Raw genomic sequence first — 16,615 nt, 5'->3', positions numbered from 1 at the left:
AAAAATTAAATATATTTTTTAAATAGACCCTTCTCCAGACAAGACAAATAGTCGACAAGCACATGAAAGGATGTTAAAAGTCAGCCGTGATGGACATGTAAGTGAATACCACAATGCCGTCCCTCCCAAGCACACTGGGAGCCCTGCAGTCAAGAAAACTAAAACAACAAATATTGGCAAAAATGTAGAGAAATTGAAACTTTAAAGAATTACTTGAAAAATTGGAAAATGGTGCAGCCCATGTTTCCAGTTTGTCATTTCCTCAAAAAGATAAAAACATACAGTTACCTTACGATTCAACAACTCCACTCATAGATATAGACCCCAAAACATAAAAAACAGGTGTTCAAACAAAAAAAGGCACACAAATATTCACAGCAGCACTATGCGCAATGGCCCCGAAGGTAGAACAATTGAAATGTCCATCAAAGGCTAAAGAGATAAACAAACAGGGTACATCCATAAACTGCCATGTTATTCTCCCATATAAGGGACTAAAATGGTGCAGCCACAGTGAAGAACCAGACAGGAGCTCCTCAAAACCTTACACATGGGGTTGATGTATGATCCATCAATGCCACTTCAGGATATATGTTCAAAATTGTTGAAAGCAGGAACTGGTAGAGAAATGGGTGCTCCCGTATCCATGGCAGCACTAATCACAACAGCAAAAAGTGGGAATAACTCACCTGTCCATCAGTGGGTGAATGGATAAAGTGCATGTGTTGTATACACAGTGGGATACCTCACAGCCTTAAAAACTAAGGAAATTATGACACGCACTGCAACGTGGATAAATCTTGAAGTCACTATGCTCAGTGAAACAAGCTAGACACAGAAGGACAAATATTACAGGATTCCCCTTATACAAGGCATCCAGAGAAGTCAGATGCAGAGACAGAAAGAGTGTCACTGCCAGGGGCTGAGGGGAGTCAGTGTTCACTGGACACAGGGCTTCACTTGGGGAAAGTGAGTAAGATCTGGAGATGGATGGTGAGGCATCTGTTGTACAACAATGTGAATTTAGTGAATACCATAGACCTGCATAGTTAAATGGTTTACATGGTAAATGTTATGTTCCGTATTTTTAATGACAATGAAAAATGTGAATGAATCACTAATGATTCAAACTGGATAAAGATTGAAAACATTCTAAGTGAAAGGAGACACACAGAAGAGGCCACCCAGATCCTACTCTTCTTGTGCGCCTTAAATCCATTAAGATTTTGAAACAGAAGGAAACTCTCAGTAACAGCTCCAGAAAAAGAAAACTGGCACAGAATGGAAAAAAGGATTTCTGTAAGTTGGGGCAAAGGGGAAGACTGAAGTGGGCCTGTGGCTGGGGTTACAAGGTGAGCCATACAATCTCTTCACCTGGGGTTTATGTGCTGGGTCCCTGGGGGAGTATCCCAGTGTTAGGTAAGACCCACTGGAGTGTTCCATGTGAGGTGGCAAATGTGAGTACTGCATAATGCTATTTAAAGTATTTTATATGCAACTTTATAAGAAAAATGTATAAGAAACTTTATGAGAAACTAAATTACTTTTGAAAACAACCATGTCAGCACCACGCCAAAAAAGCAGAGAAGACATCAGATTTCCTCATAGAGGCCCACCCTTAACGCGATCCAATTCACCCAAAGTGCTGATGCTCGTCGCCCTTGCAGGAGCCCACATGTAACTTAGAGGCACTGTGGGAAGATTAGGAGCCACTGTGTCTTAGGTGCTGTGGATGACCTGGATGGGGTCCAAACAGGGCGATTTCTTATTTCTAGTTTTCCACATCAAACCATCAAAAAACTCTTAGAACTAATGAATCATTTCAGGAAAGCTACAAGGTATAAAATCAGTACACAAAAATCAGTTGTCTTTCTATACATTAATAATGAAATATCAGAAAGACTTTTTTTAAATCTCATTTACAAGTGCATCCAAAAAATACCTAGGAATACATTTAATCAAGGGTGTGAAAGACCTGCACACTGAAAATTCTAAGACACTGAGGAAAGAAACTAAACAGACGCAAATAAATGGAAAGATACACTGTGCTCATGGACAGAAATAATTAATATGGCTAAAATGCCCATTCTACCCAAGGCAGTGCTCAGACTCAAAGCTAGCCTCGTCAAATCACTGTGCCCCATACCAGAAAATAACAGAACACTGTGAACTGACTACACTTCAATAAAATAAAATAAACTTCTGTGGCATTTTTCACAGAAACAGAACAAACATTCCTAACATTCATGTGGAAACACAAAGGACCCTGAACAGCCAGAGAGAATCTACAAAAGGAAAACAGGCTGGAGGCATCTCCCTCCCTGACTTCACACGGCACAGTCACAAAAGCACAGTCACCAAAACTTTGTGGAATTGGCACAACAACAGGGACATGGACCAGAGAGAGTCTACAAACAAACCTACGGGAATGTGGTCAGTTAACTCACAAAAAAGGAGCCAGGAAGCTGTACTGGGGAAAGGACAGTCCCCTCGATGAACGGTGCTGGGAAAACTGGACACCACACGCTAAAGGAGGACACGGCACACTCTCTGCACCACACACAGAACCTGACTAAAACCCACAGCTTCCCAAATGCAGCCCTTCCTCCCCCGGGGCCTCTGAGGAGGGCCTCCCCTCAGCCGTCAGCCCCTCACGGGAAGTTTCTCCTCACTTTCCCTCACTTTTCCTTCCTCCTCACCTTCCCTCAGTGTAGCACCTCCTATTGGGTCCTGAGGAGACTGGGCTCCCGTCAGCGTGGACATAACCCCCGGTTGTCCCGAAGCCCCGGCAGGTCCAGAGGAGACGCGGCTCCAGTCAGGTGCGCAGGACGCCAGATCCTCGGGCAGAACGGACGCACTTTCCCGCCGCAGGTGGGGGAGGCGGGCTCTGGGCCCGGCCAGCCAATGGGAAAGCGCGGGCCCAGCCGCCCTCACAGCCAGCCGAGGCCCCGCCCCGACAGCGGCTCTGCTCAATCCTTTAAACTGGAAATTCAAACTGAAATAGAGCCAAATATCTGTAACTTCCCCAAATGCTTAGAAACAATCAATTGGAAGCCATACGAATGAAGTGAATGGAGACACAAACTTTAAATCTTACACCCTTGTTTGCTGTGCTTTCATGACAACCTGCCATAAATGACTTCCTCCCTCCCCGAGGCCTTGCTTTTGTTTTCAGCTGAAGGTGTATTTAAGGTGATGCTTCTGGCCATTTCAGGGAGAGACTCAGTTTTCCTGGGTCTCTCCCCTGCGTACAGGAGGTATGCAAGTTATTAAACCTGTTTGTTCTTCTCCCGGTAATCTGTCTTATTAGGGGCTGGGAAGTCTCATCCCAGAACCTAGAAGGCTAGAGGGAAAGCTGGTTTTCCTCCCACACACATGCAATAGAATTCTTCTCAGCAATAGACATTAAACCATCAGCCCACGGAAAGACACGGTAAGTCTCACTTGTGATGCAGGAAACCAGATGCGAGGCATGAGGAGGGCCATGTCCCAGGTCTCACTTGAGGCTCTGGCATGTACCCCGCCAAGTATGGGTCCTTTGCTTCACGCAGGAAAGAATTCAAGATTGAGCCACAGTTGAGTAAAGGTAGATTTATTCAGAGAGATACATTGAAAGGCAAGAGAAAGACCATGAGGTGTCGGGGTTGGGTGCTCAGATTAAAATAGGTACACATTCCACAGACAGAATGCAGACCATCTCTGAAGAGGGAGAGGTGGGGGGGTGGCTGCGAGGCGTGTTGCTGGTATTTATGGGCTTGGTGGCTTCATATGCTAATAAGTGGAAGGACCAGTCTAAGGGGAAGGGGCTGGGATTCCCAAGAAGTTGGCCATTTCCCACCCTTTGACCTTTTGTGGCTAGCCTTGGGACTGCCCTGGTGCCTGTGGGTGTGTTATTCACCATGTTAATATATTACAATGGGCGTATAATGAAGCTCAAGATCCACTAGAAGTTAAATCTCTCATCATCTTGAGCCTCAAGGCCAACAGGAGGTTGAGTCTCCATTTTGATGTTAACTGCTGTGGCATTCCTTGAGTGGCTGTGCCCTGCCCCCTTCCTGTCTCACTTGCATATTACTAAGTGAAAGAATCCAGTTTGAGGAGGCTGCACACGGTAGGACCCTATTTACGGCAATTATGGAAAAGGCAAAACTACGCACACAAGCAGATCAGGGGGTGGGGGTGGGGGGGTTGAAGTGTTCCATGTGAAACTTTAGGTTTCACCCCACACCTTTGCACAGCCCAAAGGTCAATCATAATCTACTCAAATTTAGCTGTTTAGGGTGTAGCAGCATCTCAGGGTGGAACACACAATGTGACAGAATCTAACTGTATTAGAAATGGGTGGAAAAACTCAGTTGGTGGTGGGGCAAGAGGTGCTGAGCTAAGTGAAATTTGGAAACACACAGAATCGTTCTGCAAAGGCAGAATGGACCACTGTTAACCTGTGGGCTTTGTATTATAGAGTTCTTTCCGGGGTGTAGTGGCTAACAATTCTGAAACCACTGTGAATGGAACCTGGAAAAGAGAAATGAGTTGATAAAGGGCAGGTGGTGGGAGCCAGGCTCCTCGCTGTGGGAATGGGAAGTCACAGATGAGCAAGGGGAGAGACTTGGCCCTCATACTCCTGGATCTGAGTTTCCTAGGTGGATGGTGTGGGGAGTGGACTGGCCAGGGGAAGGCACAGCTCTTTACCCTGGGAAGGTCCTGCAGATGTAGGAACCTCACACCCCTTCCTTCCCCCTATTCCTGCTGGAAACACTCCGACCTTTGAAATCAGACAATGCAGCTTTTAAGACATTCTCACCCAGAGGCAGCTAAGGGAACATGAAGGTCTTGCACTGCTACCCAGCTGTCCCAGGATCCAGGCCCTGGAGGGTGGAGTCAGGATGGGGTGCCTGGATCTCTGACCAGCATGCCAGATCAAGTAAGAAGACCAGTCCTGACAGCAGGGGTCTCCTAAAGTCTGTGAGCCCAGTGCTCTGATGGGGTTCATTCCTTGTAGAGACAAGGGTGGGGCCTGCAGTGGTTCTGTTTTCCACCTGAGCCCCTTGGATGAAGCCAGGGCAGAACTGGACTCAGGGATCCCCTGGCAGTGTTTCAAACTCAGACACAGTGGCTTTACAAAGGAACAGGAGAGTGAAGCTGTGAAGGAAAAGCCCAGCTGGGCTAACAGCTAAGTCACAAATCTAAGTGCAACAAGTGTCGGATTACTGATCTGAGTTCTGCTGGGCTAACTCATAAATCTGAAGTTTAGTGTCAGTCTATTGGGCTAACGAGCTCAGTCACAAATCTAAGTGTGATAAGTGTCAGTTTACTGATATAAGTTCTGCCAGGCTAACTTGTAAATCTAAAGTTTAGTGTCAGTTTACTGGGCTAACAAGCTAACTCTTAAATCCAAGCTCAACAAGTGTCAGTAACGTGATCTGTTCCAAACTGATAAGCTCCAGTGTACTGATTTCTTGCTTTTTGTTGTTTGAACCTCATTGGCTAATAGCCCCATACTTGTAATTAACCCTATAAAACCTCACGTCTTGGAGGTGCTCAGAGCTTCGGAGCAGAAGCCCCTCTGAGCCCGCCGGCATAATAAATCTGAGTACTCCAACACTCCAAGTGGTGCTTGTTTCTTGGCTGGCCTGTCATTTCTGTAACAAAGCTGAGCACCTGACAGCCACTCCTCTCTGGCCCTGAGCTGCTTCCATCAGAACTACAGTCCCCTGCATGAAGTCTGCTGTAACCCACCTGTCCCCATCTGGGCTCTCCCCTTCCTCCCTGGACCCCTCTCCCAGGCCAGATGCATCTGTCCAACCATTGTACCCCCCCTCTCGCCTTGAGGCTGACAGGCCCCTCATAGGACTGTGATCCTGCCACTCCCCAAATCCCAGGAGGCAGCCCTGCCTTCCCTGATTGCTGAGCCAAGACACCTGGGGCTTCCCAATCCCCCACTTTCCTTGTGCCCTGGTGACTTTCAGCTCTTCCTCCCAAAAATCCCAGGTGGTGGTTTGCAGAAATTGACAACCAATCTAAAATTCATGTGGAAAAGGCCAGGGGCTCAGAATAGATCAAGGAATCCTGACAAAGAAGAACAAAGTTGGAGGTATGGGAAGCCAGGCAGAACCCCACGGTTGGTATAAAGACATTTCCAGCTGAAGACACCTGAGATTTAATAGATGCAGGAAAAAGCTTTTCTTGGAGCTCCCCTTGTCTGAATAAAAGCAGAAACTTCTGAGGAATGACTACAGCTATCAATTACCACATCAGAGTGTCTTCTACACTCAGGAGAGAGACCAAGTCCCCGCTGAACAAATGCCCCGGAGTCGTTCACACTTTTATTGGTCCCTGTAATGCCTGGGCCTGTGTTGGGCAATAGGCAGCCAGAGCCAAATGTTAGATAATTTGTACAATAAAGGGGCAGATAGTTTATATGATAAAGTACACTATTGTTGCTACTTAACATTGTCTTCCCAAATCTAAGGTGACTCAAAGGTAACTAAGGAAACAAGTGAATGCTTTGGGAATGGAAGCAGAGAGCAAAGTGAGATCTTTCTGCTGCTGTCTCTTCTTTTAAGTCAAAAATTTCCACTTTAAAGGTGAGGAAATTAAACCCAGAGAGAAGAAAATCTGCATGTAAGGTCCAAATCAGTGCACTGAGATCTCTGATATAACCAGCACGAGACTACCCCATTACCATAAGCAACTAGAAAGATGACCAAACATATGAAGCAAATGTTTTCAGAAACTGCACATCAGGTAGAAAGGACTGTGATCCTTGAGGGAAGAGATATAAAATGGTCCTGCTGTGATGGTTGAAATAGGCCCACAAGTTCCTTGATCATTTCTTCAAGAGGGAGAGCCTAATTCCTCTACCCTTGAGTGTGGGCTGAATTTAGAGTTTTGCATTTAACAAACAAAAAATCACATGACATAGCCAGAAATAGAAAGAAAAATGCTACATGATATCGCTTATTCGTGGAATCTTAAAAAAAAAAATAAACAAAAAGGACACAAATGAACTTAACGACAAAACAGAAACAGGCTCACAGACATAGAGAACAAACTTATGGTTACCGGGGGTAAGCGGGGTGGGAAGGGATAAATTGGGAGTTCAAAATTTGCACTTCTTGGGGAGTGATGGAAATGTTAGCTATCTTGATCATGGTGGTGGTTTCATGGGTGTATACATCTATCAAAATTCATCAGATTGTACATTTGAAATATGTGTTGTTTACTGTACAGGAACCATACCACAGAAGGGGCATTAAAAACTATAAATAAAATAAAACTTTTAAAGCATGTGATGTTTGGAACTTTGGAGAACAGGTCTAAGGCACAGGATATTCCTCCTTGACGTCTCTCTCAGTTCACAGACTCTGGGGGATGCCTGGAGCCACACACTGTGAGCACGTTCAAGCAAACACATGCAGGGAACCAGGAGGAACTGCCCTTCACCAGCAATAATGTACCAGGCAAAGGAGTAGCACTCACCTTAGAGGCAGATCCTCCAGCACCAGATGATAATGATGATGACCTGGCTGCAACCTCATGAGTCAGGTCGTGAGTCAGAACCACCCAGCTAACCCCCTCCTGGGGGGTTACTGAACCCACAGAAACTGTGGAACAACATAAATGTTTGCTAAGTTGATAAGCTGCATGGTAACTTGTTAAGCAACATTACATAATTCATACAAATTTTCGTACCTATAGCAGTGGGTTGTTATAATAAAAACTGAAAATGTGGGAGTGGCTTTGATATCAGGCAGTGGGAGAAAGTGAAAAGGATTTCAGAAGTGCTAGTGAAAGCTTGACTTGGTGTGGACATACTATTAATAGAAGTCCATATTTTGAAGAGGTTGTTGTTGAGGACTTAAAGGATAGTATCAAAAAATCTGACTACAAACTAGAGGAAAGAGGATCTTTGTTATGCAGTGTCAGAAATTTCAGTAGCACTGTTCCTACAGTACTGTGGAAAGTGCAAAATGAGCCCAAGCATGGGGTGAACTAGCTAAGATTTCCAGAAAGTACTGAGTGTCTCCTAGCTGCTTCTTCCTTGCTGCTTAAACTAAACAGCCAAAAGGACAGTTACAGCTAAAAGAAGGACTATTAAACAGAAAAGGGCCAGGACGTGATGGTTTGGGGAATTCCCTGTCTCTCCAGATAACATAACATGCTAAAACTTAGAAACAGACTATAGGCACTTCTCTCCAAGAACCACTCTGTAATGGAGACCTCCTGGGAATAAGACGAGTTGACAGGTTGACACCCCATTGCAGAACTCGGGGTCAGCACTGGCTAAGCCCTGGGTTGTTGTTGCTCCTTATTCACATCAAGGCTGTCTATGAACAGCCCAAATTTTACCCTCTGATTTGTTCCTCTAATTATACAGAGTCCTACTCGGATGGTTGTGAGGATTGTCCCACTCTATATGAATATGTTCAGGACTTTCTGAATCATCTTACAAACCATTTCATAGGTTTGGAAAGTGAAACTGAACGGTTTGCAGAGACAGTGAATGGCTGTGTTACAATAGATGATGTTTTGCAAGAACATGGGGAAGTTATGTATCAACAGGCCATGTCTATCTCAAATTCTCTTACATGGGAGCTAGCAATTGGCAAATTCCAGAGAGAGGCATTTTCCACCAATTGCTACTTTAAAGACATCAGAATTAGTATGAAGTTAAGGAACAAGCTGCAAAAAGAATGAAGTGACTTGAAAACAATTCCATGCATTTGTACTCTTCCTGGAAGAATTTTATCTTAATCTGGAGATCAAGGGAAAAAAAAGACCAGGTCATGAGAGCAGGTCTTCTTCAGGAGATGCTGGATGCCCTTTTTTCTAACCCTCCAGACAACTTAACTTGTGCAGTACTGTCACTGAAGTTGACAGGGTCAGTTTGAAAGATGCTGGAAGGAAACAGGAAAGACTGGTATGCAAGAAATTATTTGGAGAATTGAAAATGTCATCCTAGATGCAAATAGCCACAGAGATGTAAATCAGATGCTCCAGAAACTTGCAGAACGTTGGTCAGGTAACTGGGGTGGAGCCCATGCAACCTCAACAGAGAAGCGGCACCTGAAAGTGAGACTATGCTATGAGTGAAGCGATTTTCTGCGCATCTGGTGGCTTTCCTTTCCCTGCAGTTCATCCAGATTATCAAGAGAATTATTGACAACTACTTGAAAGGGATGAATTTTTTCCAGATGAAGAAAATGGAACAGATTTTTCAGAGGCTGGTGATCCACACTTGGATGATACTGATGATGAGATGGACTCAGAGATCGAAGAAACTTATGAACAGCTTGGTTTGGCATCAGAGCATAACAGTAAAGCTGAATTTCAGCGTATCAGTTTCATAAAGCTATTTAGCTTGTGGTGACTTAACAGAACACAGGAAAGCAAGAACATGTGTTACTCTCATACCAAGTCAAGGACGTTGAGTTATGTTGCTAATGAATACAACTTTAATTTTGTTTAACAGTATCTCCCCAAATAACCTTTATTACCTCCCCCTGAAAAAAGAACTCTAAACAAAGATAAAATGCAGGGCATGGTCAGGAAAACGTATGAGTGGAAAGTCCTTTGTTAAGACAGCATACATATCAAAGTGGTGCCTCAATGGTGCCTTACAAAACAGTCAGACAAAAAGCTCCTTTCAGATAAGGAGTTCTAAGTAGCTAGTGAATATTTGTAAAGACTGTAGACCGTCAATTTAATTTTAAAAACACATGCAATTCTGATTTTTTTCACAGCTATACGACTTCAGAATTTTTCATACAACATAAAAGGCACAAGGTACATCAAAATGTTAAAATATCAGACTCAGTTGCCCCACGTTTATACTCCTGCCCCTCCCTTGAATGGAACCCAATTACTCTGATCTAAGCTTCAGGAGGAAGCTGCATTGAGAAAAACACAAAAACTTATTACAACCAACTAGGCCCAAGACTGCAGAAGATTTGACTTCCAGGTGGCCTTGAGCCTTATTACATGCTCACTGTAATATAACAGCATGCTAATTGACACACCCACCAGCACCAGGACAGTTGACAATTGCCATGACAACAACCCAAAACTCCCACACAAGGACTGAAAAGGAGTTGCATCAGTGTCTCTAACCACATCCCTGTTTAGTCATGGATACTCCTCCCGCTCTTTCCAATCTCCACCCACCCAACCCTGACCTGACCCTCAACTGTGCCCCTTCACTTCGACCCTCTTACATATTTGGTGTCTCCAACCGAATTGGGTTGAGAAGCTGATCTGCGAGCTGCGTTACCACTTTGCCAGTCTCTGGCCACTGAGTAAAGCTTGCGTTGCTCCTGTCTCAGCACCTGTCTCATTATTGGCTGCATGAACCTGATCAGAGAAAGAACCTCCCTGGCTGAGGCAGGTCCTGGCCCCGACTAGGACCCAGGCATGTGTCCAGTTAACCAATTCTGTAACAAATGGGAGGGAGAAACAAGAGGGTGCCAGGCGGGAAAGGCCTTCCCACCCAGTGGAAGAGGTCTTAAGCCCTGGGGCTGGCAGGGAATCACAGAGGTTCAAAGTTTGGGTTGGGCAGAAACCTGGCGTTGAGACACAGATGCCTCTGGCGCCAGGTGACCATCACTGACATGAGAACCCAGAACACTCAGTAGACAAGTGTGGATGTACACAGGACTGGGTGGAGGGATCTGCCAGCCCCCAGGTGCTCCCTTTGTGCATGCTGATGGGCCCCTCCTGGAACTGGCTGGATCTTTTGTCCCTCACCTATATCCAAATCACCTAACCTATAACCCTACATCCTAACCCCAGGCCCCTAGACCCTTGGCCCTGACCCATAAACTCAAAACACTGACCCTTACCCTCATCCTGACCCACCAACCCTGACTCTACAACCCCTACAAATGCCGACACTGGCCCTGACCCAGGACTACACACTAGCCTTAGCCTAGCCCTGACTCATACCCATACCTTACCTAGCCCTAAATGTAACCCATACCCCTTAACCATAACAGGTTTAAAAAAAAAAAAAGGACCGTGCACTACAAGGGTCTCTACACCAGAAACCCAGGTTTTTCAACATATTAAAACCAAGCAATGTAATATACCACAGTCACTATGTGACATAAAAACATATGGTTATGTCAATTGATACAGAAAAAAAACTTTACACAAAATCCAGTGCTGTTTTATATTCATAAACACTCAAGAAAGTAAAAGGAAATTTGTTCAACATGATGAAATGCATTATGCAAAACCCATAGCAAACCTAATGCTCAATGCTGAAGAAGTAAAAGGTTTACTCCTGAAATCAAGAATAAGGCCATGATGCTGGCTTTCCCCACTGTTACTCAGTATTGCACTGGAATCTCTGCACTGAGCAATGAGGAAAGAAGGAAAATGCAACAACGTGTGAAAGGAAAAAGTAAAACTATTTCTATTCAAAGACACAGTTCACCTCATCGTATATATAGAACCTCCTAAAGAATCAACTAAAAATTATTTGACCTAACAAACTAATTCAGCAAAAGTGTAGAACAAAACATCAATCAAAAAAAATTAACTTTATTTGTAGACACTAGCAATGAATAATCTGTAAAAGATTTTAAGAAAACAATTCCCTTTTAAGTAATCTCAACATTAATGCAATACTTTGGAGCAAGTTTAATAAGGATGCAAGACTGGTACACTAAAAATCATAAAGCACTGGTGAAAGAAATGCTGAGTAAATATGCAAACATCCCATGGTGGTGGAAGCACTTAATCTTGTTAAGATGGCAGAGATGTCTACAGTACATGATGCAACCGACAGATTCAATGTGATTCCTGTGAGAAGTCCCAAGGCCTAAGGGAAGAAGTACACAAGCCCATCCTACCCAACACATGGAATCACAAGGGACTCCAAAGTGCCAAAACAATCTTGAAAAAGAAAATCAAAGTTGGAGGCTCACATTTTCCAATTTCAAATCTTAGCACAAAGCAACAGGAAATAAAACAATGTGATACTGGCACAAATATATACTTACAGATCTGTGAAACTGGATGGTGAGCCCAGAAATAAACCCATCTGTCTAGGATCACCTGATTTTTGACAACTGTGGGCAATATTAAACTGGGAAAAAATACTGTTTTCAACAAATGGTGCGCTGGGCAATTGGGTACCCAAGTGTAGAGGAATAAATTGGGTCCTTACTTCACACCACACACAAAACTAACTCAAGATACATTAAAAAGCTTAAATTTAAAAATAAAAAAAAAATTACAGTCAACCCTCCTTACCTGCAAGTTCCACATCCACAGAATCAACCGACTTCAGATAGGGAAAAAAACGTATTTCGAGAAAGTTCCACACAGAAAAACTTGAATTTGCTGCATGCCAGCAACTATTTCACATTACTATTTTTCAGAACTACTTACATATCATTTACATTGTATTAGGTGTTATAACTGATCTAGAAATGTTTTAAAGTAAAGAGGAATTTGTGCTTAGATTATTTGCAACTACTACACCATTTTATATAAAGGACTTGAGCACTGGAACCAATACTTCACAGATAGGGAAGGACGGCTGTATAAACTGTCAAAAAAAAAATGGGGATAAATCATCTTACCTTGGATTTAGCAATTTTCTTAGATCTGACACCAAAACACAAGCAATGAAAAAGATAAATTGCATTTCCTCAAAATTAAAATTTGTGTGCATCAAAGATGCTATCCAGAAAGTGAAAAGACAGCCCACGAAATCAAAGAAAATATCTGCACATTATATACCTGAAAAGGATCTTTATCAAGAATATACCAAGAACTTTTACAACTCATAAACAAAAAGACAAACAAGCCAATTTTTAAAACAGTAAAAGAACTTGAATAGTCCCTTCCCCAGACAAGACATACAAAGTCAACAAGCACATGACAATATCATTAGTCATGATGGAAATGCCAATTAGTACAATGCCACACCCCTTCAAACACACTTAGAATGCTTACAATCAAAAAACTGAATAAAAATAACAAATACTGGCAAAACTTAGAGAAACTGAAACCCTTAAACATTACTTGTGGAATTGGAAAATGGCACAGACTATGTAGACAACAGTTTGTCATTTCCTCAAAAAGATTAAAATACAGTTACCTTATGGTTCAACAACCTCACTCCTAGGACCTATTTTTGGAAAAAATCCATATGTAGGTGAACCCACGCGGCTCAGACTTGTGTTGTTTGAGGGTCAGCTAACTGTGTTTTCGTATACAGACATAGCTTGTGATTCTTCCTGGAGATTTAAAATTGGCACGGTCAAGTTCAGCTTGGAGAGAGAAAGAAAAATACGCTGCTACCTTGTATTCATTTATTTGATTGATTGATTGATTGTCCTGGGGATTGAATCCAGGAACTTGTGGATGGCAAGCCATCCCCTGCTACCTTGTATTTAATTTCAAAAGGATTTTTTGGGATCATTTCCCCATCCCAATATATACTCAACCCATTCTTCTGAACTTTCTGCCCTGTAGAATGATCAATAGATGCTGATAGGCTGCAAGAGCTTATGTCCATGTATCATAAGCAGCTTGTTAAGGCAAGAAAGAATTGTTTCTACTTTAACAAAGGCTTACAGATAGGCATTGATAGAAAAGGGGCCCCAAGGCAGGTCCTGTAACTGGCTCCTTTTTAAAATCGTAACTTCTTAAGTTTTAGTTTAGGACAGGCTATGAAATTTTTAGGACTTGGAAGTAATATTTTTTTGACAGCTGGGAATCAGAAGTAAGGAAACATACTTTAGCAGAGTGTGTGAAAAAGGGGGAGACCCCATTTCCTTGTCTCTATGTCTCTGTTTCCTTACCTGTAAGGCACTGAAGACCAGAGGAGAAAGGGGGAGGAAATGGAGGAGGTGGGAAGGGGTGAGAGAAGTGAGCAAATGCACGTTCCTCAGAAGGTGCGAGGGACAAGGAAGAAGGTAAAAACCTGAAAAGAGGCTGGAACCTTTGTAGATTTTCTTTAATAGGCAGAACTTTAAAAAAAAATGTATCAAAATGGAACTATGTAATGAAAAGGAAATAATGTTTAATATTTTTCTTAAAATGTCCTGCAAATTATATTCTCAAAATCTTTGTTATTGAGTTCAGAAATCTCCTTGAGAGGCATTAGTAAATTTCTAAATTATTATTTGTTGACGTGTTTTTCTCCCCATTCAATCATAGGCTTCTTCAGGGCAGACTCTCCTCTGTTGCTCTTCTTTGTATCCTAGGTGGCTAAGGCTAGGCTGGGCTAGGGCTGCCATGATGCCGTGCTACAGACTGGATGGTTTGACCAACAGAAACTTATTACCTCGCAGGTCTGGACGCTGGAAGTCCAAAGTGAAGGTACTGGCAGAGTCGGCTCCTGCTAGGATGTGCTCCAGGCTTCTTTGCTTGACTTGCAGGTGGCTGTCTTCTCTGCATGTCTGGTTCTGCGTCCAGATTTCTTCTTTTATAAGAGTATCTATCATGTTGGATTAGGGCCCACCCTAATTATCTCAGTTTAATTCAGTTACTTCTGTAAAATCCCTAGCTCCAAAGAAGGTTACATTCTGAGATACTGGTGGTTAGAACTTAAAATATGAATGAATTTTGGGGGAGGGGGTCACAATTCAACCTGTACTAGCAGATGCCAGCACAACGCCTGCCAAACATTGGGCACCCAGAAATGTTTGTAAATGTAAACTGTTCTCATAGTCTGGCTGGTGTCCTTCCTGGAATTTCACTGGAATGGGCCTTGATTTCAAGGGTACTCCTTTTCAGCAAATAAAATGGGATACTGAGTGATAAATTCCTGGTAGAGATTTTATCTATATAAATTATATAGTTAAGTGCCTGTAATTTAAGGGTTTATGAATCCATTATACAACCTGAGAATAGTGATAATTATATTTCCTGTCCTAGTCTGCTCAGGGTGCTGTAACAAAAATACCACAGACCGGGTGGCTTGTAAACAGAAGGAATTTATTTCTCACAGTTCTGGAGGTTGGAGGTCCATACATTTACTTGGTGTCTGGTGAGGACCTCTGGTTCGTAGAACCTTCCTGCTGCGTCCTCCCATGTGGAAGGGCCAGGGGTCTCTCTAGGGCATCTTTTACAGGACACTGGTCCCGTTCATGAGAGCTCCACCCTCGCAGCCTAATCACCTCTTAGCACCGTCACATCGGGGATTAGGCTTCAGTGTGTGAGTTTCAGGGGACACAGGTATTTGGTCTGTAGCACTCCACTTCTTTCATCCTGATTTACCTTTCCAGGTGCACGATAATGCGAGAAGGTTGGAAACGGTTTTGGCAAGTAAGTACACACCTTAGTTTTATTAGCTCTTTAAATCAGTGTGGGTTCTTAACGTTATTCTGAATGGTTTATGTTTAATTTTATATTTTGAAGGATAGACAACTTTAGCAACTCTAGATGTTCAGGACACAAAGTTAGTGTTTAGTAAATGTTTACTGTTGTTTAATGTTTTTGTGCCTTTGTACCTGGTGATTTTCCAGACCTCATTTTGTCAATGAATCTTCCTTTCCTGACCAATACAAAGTGGAGCATCTGTTTTTGTTTTGTGTGCATGTGTGTGTGTGTGTGCCGTCAGTATACCAGGACATACCTCTAATCTAGTGTTTAATTTTTCATTTCATGGTTAATGAGTGTTGCCTTTCAGAGCATGCATTCCTTGAAGGCAGGAGTTTTCTTTTTGTTCTTGTTCGTTTCCTCAGGGTTTACTCTATCAGAGGTGTTATATTAATATGTATGAAGCCATTTAACTTCTTTTTTTTCTAATTTTATTTATTTTTAAATTTTGGGTGAGGGGGTTAGGTTTTTTATTTATGTATGTATTTTTAAACGGAGGCACTGGTGTTTGAACCCAGGGCCTTGTGCCTGCTAGGCATGCACTCTGCCACTGAGCTATCCCCACCCCACCATTTAGCTTCTGAGCCTGTTTCCTTTTCTGGAAAACTTGAGTTGTAACGTCGAATCTCTGAATCTCATAGTATATTGAAATGTAGCTAAGAGAGGGTTTTGGGTTTTTTTATGGTTTTAGCATTATAACTCAATTATCTACCCAATATGAGTAGAAAAATTGATTTTTATTGGATGTCTCTTCCTTTTCTGATCAGTGTCAGTAAAGTTTCCTGTTGGGACTTCTGGTTCCACCAAGGTGGAGTCACTCCATTCCTTCTAAGTTTCCTGTCTATCAGAATGGCTAAAATAAAAAATAGTAACGACACCAAATGATGTGGAGAAGCTGGATCACTCATACATTGCTGGTGGGACTGTAAAATGCCACAGCTACCCTGGAAAACAGTTTGGCAGTTTCTTTGAAGACTAAACATGCAGTTACCATGCAATTTAGCAGTTGCACCCTTGGACGTTTATCCTAGAGAACAAAAATAACATTCACATGAGATCACTTGCACTGTGTACATAGCGGCTTCATTTGTAGTAGCCCCAGACTGGGAACAGTGCAGATGTCCTTCAAGGGGTGACTGGTGAAACAAGCTGCGGTCTGTCCGTAATAAAAGAACGTAATAATAATAAAAAGTAATAAAAAGAACGTAACTGTTGATACACACCTGATGGATGTCCAGGGAATTCAGCTGAGCACAAAAAGCCAGTCCTAAAAGGT

The 16,615-nt window shown here is 42.8% G+C and overlaps 1 pseudogene; it reads left to right on the top strand.

The window, feature by feature from the left end:
* The first annotated feature begins 392 nt into the window (after positions 1-392).
* Positions 393-9,373, top strand: LOC102532946 (polyadenylate-binding protein-interacting protein 1 pseudogene; annotated as a pseudogene).
* Positions 9,374-16,615: the final 7,242 nt, after the last annotated feature.

The sequence above is a fragment of the Vicugna pacos genome, chromosome 18 (genome assembly GCF_048564905.1).
Source record: "Vicugna pacos chromosome 18, VicPac4, whole genome shotgun sequence".
Classification (NCBI taxonomy): Eukaryota; Metazoa; Chordata; class Mammalia; order Artiodactyla; family Camelidae; genus Vicugna; species Vicugna pacos.
The sequence above is the reverse complement of the archived record's forward strand: the minus strand, read 5'-3'. Positions and strand labels throughout refer to the sequence as shown.